This window comes from Eretmochelys imbricata, chromosome 26 (genome assembly GCF_965152235.1).
Source record: "Eretmochelys imbricata isolate rEreImb1 chromosome 26, rEreImb1.hap1, whole genome shotgun sequence".
NCBI classification, from domain to species: domain Eukaryota; kingdom Metazoa; phylum Chordata; order Testudines; family Cheloniidae; genus Eretmochelys; species Eretmochelys imbricata.
The window spans coordinates 14,983,929-14,988,222 of NC_135597.1; positions in this window are offsets into that span (position 1 = coordinate 14,983,929).

Below are 4,294 nucleotides of genomic sequence, written 5' to 3' on the forward strand. Positions count from 1 at the left end.
AGCGGCTGGGTGGCCGGAGGCCCCCCCTCCACGTTCTTGGGCATCTGGGTGAGGAGGCTATGGAACTTGGGGAGGAGGGCGGTTGGTTACACAGGGGCTGTAGCGGTGGTCTGTGCTCCTGTTGCCTTTCCTGCAGCTCAGCCATACGCTGGAGCATATTAGTTTGATCCTCCAGCAGCCTCAGCATTGAATCCTGCCTCCTCTCATCACGCTGCCACCACCTTTCAGCTTCAGCCCTCTCTTCAGCCCGCCACTTACTCTCCTCAGCCCGCCACCTCTCCTCCCAGTCATTTTGTGCTTTCCTGCATTCTGACATTGTCTGCCTCCACGCATTCGTCTGTGCTCTGTCAGTGTGGGAGGACAGCATAAGCTCAGAGAACATTTCATCGTGAGTGTGTTTTTTTCGCCTTCTAATCTTCGCTAGCCTCTGGGAAGGAGAAGATCCTGTGATCCTTGAAACACATGCAGCTGGTGGAGAAAAAAAAGGGACAGTGGTATTTAAAAAGGCACATTTTATAGAACAATGGGTGCACTTTCATGGTAAACCTTGCTGTTAACATTACATACATAGCACATGTGCTTTCGTTCCAAGGTCGCATGTTGCCTCCCCTCCCCGGCGCGTGGCTAGCACCTCTCCCCTCCCCCCTCCCCGTGGCTAACAGCGGGGAACATTTCTGTTCAGCCGCAGGCAAACAGCCCAGCAGGAACGGGCACCTCTGAGTGTCCCCTGAAGAAAAGCCCCCTATTTCAACCAGGTGACCATGAATTATATCTCACTCTCCTGAGGATAACACAGAGAGATAGAGAATGGATGTTGTTTGAATGCCAGAAAACATACACTGCAATACTTTGTTCTACAATGATTCCCGAGTATGTGCTACTGGCCTGGAGTGGTAAAGTGTCCTACCATGGTGGATGGAATAAGGCTGCCCTCCCCAGACACCTTTTGCAAAGGCTTTGGGAGTACATCCAGGAGAGCCGCGAATGCCAGGACAAATTAATCATTAAACATGCTTGCTTTTAAATCCTGTATAGTATTTTAAAAGGTACACTCACCAGAGGTCCCCTCTTCGCCTGGCGGGTCCGGGATGCAGCCTTGGGTGGGTTCGGGGGGTACTGGCTCCAGGTCCAGGGTGAGAAACAGTTCCTGGCTGTTGGGAAAACCGGTTTCTCTGCTTGCTTGCTGTGAACTATCTACAACCTCATCATCATCTTCCTCGCCTCCAAAACCTGCTTTCATGTTGCCTCCATCTCCATTGAAGGAGTCAAACAACACGGCTGGGGTAGTGGTGGCTGAACCCCCTAAAATGGTATGCAGCTCATCATAGAAGTGGCATGTTTTGGGCTCTGACCCGGAGTGGCCGTTCGCCTCTCTGGTTTTCTGGTAGGCTTGCCTCAGCTCCTTAAGGTTCACGCTGCACTGCTTCGGGTCCCTGTTATGGCCTCTGTCCTTCATGCCCTGGGAGATTTTGACAAATGTTTTGGCATTTCAAAAACTGGAACATAGTTCTGATAGCACGGATTCCTCTCCCCATACAGCGATCAGATCCCGTACCTCCCGATCAGTCCATGCTGGAGCTCTTTTGCGATTCTGGGACTCCATCATGGTCACCTCTGCTGATGAGCTCTGCATGGTCACCTGCAGCTTGCCAAGCTGGCCAAACACGAAATTGAAATTCAAAAGTTCGCGGGCCTTTTCCTGTCTACCTGGCCAGTGCATCTGAGTTGAGAGTGCTGTCCAGAGCGGTCACAATGGAGCACTCTGGGATAGCTCACGGAGGCCAATACCGTCTAATTGTGTCCACAGTACCCCAAATTCGACCCAGCAAGGCCAATTTCAGCGCTAATCCCCTTGTTGGGGGTGGAGTAAGGAAATTGATTTTAAGAGCCCTTTAAGTCGAAAAAAGGGCTTTGTCATGTGGACGGGTGCAGGGTTAAATCGATTTAATGCTGCTAAATTTGACCTCAACTTCTAGTGTAGACCAGGGCTGAGGCTTTGGCTAACTGTTCCTCAAATTCTTTTTTGGCCTTCCTAATTGTATATTTACACTTAATTTGCCAGAGTGTATGCTCCTTTCTATTTTTCTCACTAGGATTTAACTTCCACTTTTTAAAGGATACCACTCCTATAGCCTCAGCTCATTACCCAGAATCCCCCGGGGCCCTGCCCATCCCCCTGGCCCCAGCCTGTTACCCAGAATCCCCCAGGGCGCTGCCCACCCCATGGCCCCAGCCCATTACCCAGAATCCCCCAGGGCCCTGCCCACCCCATGGCCCCACCCCATGGCCCCAGAACATTACCCAGAATCCCCTGGGGCTCTGCGCATCCCCCTGGCCCCAGCCCATTACCCAGAATTCCCCAGGGCCCTGCCCACCCCATGGCCCCAGCCCGTTACCCAGAATCCCCTGGGGCCCTGCCCATCCCCCTGGCCCCAGTCCATTACCCAGAATTCCCAGGGGCCCTGCCCACCCCCTGGCCCCAGCCCATTACACACCATGATGCTGGCAGGCCCTGGCACCCACCTGCGCCCGCGATGCCAATGGGGGGCTGAGGCCCAGGCAGGCTGTGCCCAGTGCTGAGCTGCGGGAGGAAGGAAGCTCATCGCCCTTGTCAGCGTTTGGCTTCCCCTCGCAGGGACAGGGACTTGTGGCCACGGCCTGCCCCGCTCCAGCCGGAGGAAACCGGCCCTTGTGCAGCAGCCCGGGGGTCAGCCAGCGGCCGAGGCCCTGCCTGGTTCCAGGGGCCCAGCGGCCTCCCATCCGTTCCGCTCCCTTCCCCCTCCATGGAGCCCAGGCACGGGGGGAGGGAGGCACAGTGTAGGACTGAGCCAGCCTGGGCTGCACGACCTCCCCCCACCGGGCAAACCCAGCTCTCGGGGGCCTCCTGAGAGCAGAACCCACCCCTATCTGAGAGGGCCTCTCGCTCACCCCCTCACTGGCCTGGCATGGCGGCACGGCACCATCACAGGGGTCGGGTACTGGCATGACAACTGATATGGCAACATGGCACCATTATGCCAGCATGATATTAACACAGGAAAGCTTTTGACACGGTCTCCCACAGTATTCTTGCCAGCAAGTTAAAGAAGTATGGGCTGGATGAATGGACTATAAGGTGGATAGAAAGCTGGCTAGATTGTCGGGCTCAGTGAGTAGTGATCAATAGCTCCATGTCTAGTTGGCAGCCGGTATCAAGCGGAGTGCCCCAAGGGTCGGTCCTGGGGCCGGTTTTGTTCAATATCTTCATTAATGATCTGGAGGATGGTGAGGATTGCACCCTCAGCAAGTTTGCGGATGACACTAAACTGGGAGGAGAGATAGATACGCTGGAGGGTAGGGACAGGATACAGAGGGACCTAGACAAATTGGAGGATTGGGCCAAAAGAAATCTGATGAGGTTCAACAAGGACAAGTGCAGAGTCCTGCACTTAGGACGGAAGAATCCCATGCACCGCTACAGACTAGGGACCAAATGCCTCGGCAGCAGTTCTGCAGAAAAGGACCTGGGGGTTACAGTGGACGAGAAGCTGGATATGCGTCAGCAGTGTGCCCTTGTTGCCAAGAAGGCCAATGGTATTTTGGGCTGTATAAGTAGGGGCATAGCGAGCAGATCGAGGGACGTGATCGTTCCCCTCTATTTGGCATTGGTGAGGCCTCATCTGGAGTACTGTGTCCAGTTTTGGGCCCCACACTACAAGAAGGATGTGGAAAAACTGGAAAGCATCCAGCGGAGGGCAACAAAAATGATTAGGGGACTGGAACACATGACTTATGAGGAGAGGCTGAGGGAAATGGGATTGTTTAGTCTGCAGAAGAGAAGAATGAGGGGGGATTTGATAGCTGCTTTCAGCTACCTGAAAGGGGGTTCCAAAGAGGATGGATCTAGACTGTTCTCAGTGGTAGCAGATGAGAGAACAAGGAGCAATGGTCTCAAGTTGCAGTGGGGAGGTTTAGGTTGGATATTAGGAAAAACTTTTTCAGTAGGACGGTGGTGAAGCACTGGAATGCGTTACCTAGGGAGGTGGTGGAATCTCCTTCCCTAGAAGTTTTTAAGGTCAGGCTTGACAAAGCCCTGGCTGGGATAATTTATTTGGGGACTGGTCCTGCTTTGAGCAGGGGGTTGGACTAGATGACCTCCTGAGGTCCCTTCCAACCCTGATAGTCTATGATTCTATAACGTATTCCTGGAGGTTTCATCATGTGACGTAATTTTTAATTAAAGATTCATCTTTAACTCCTGGAGACTCCAGGACAATCCCAGAGGGTTGGCAACCCTCTATTATCATGGTCCTGG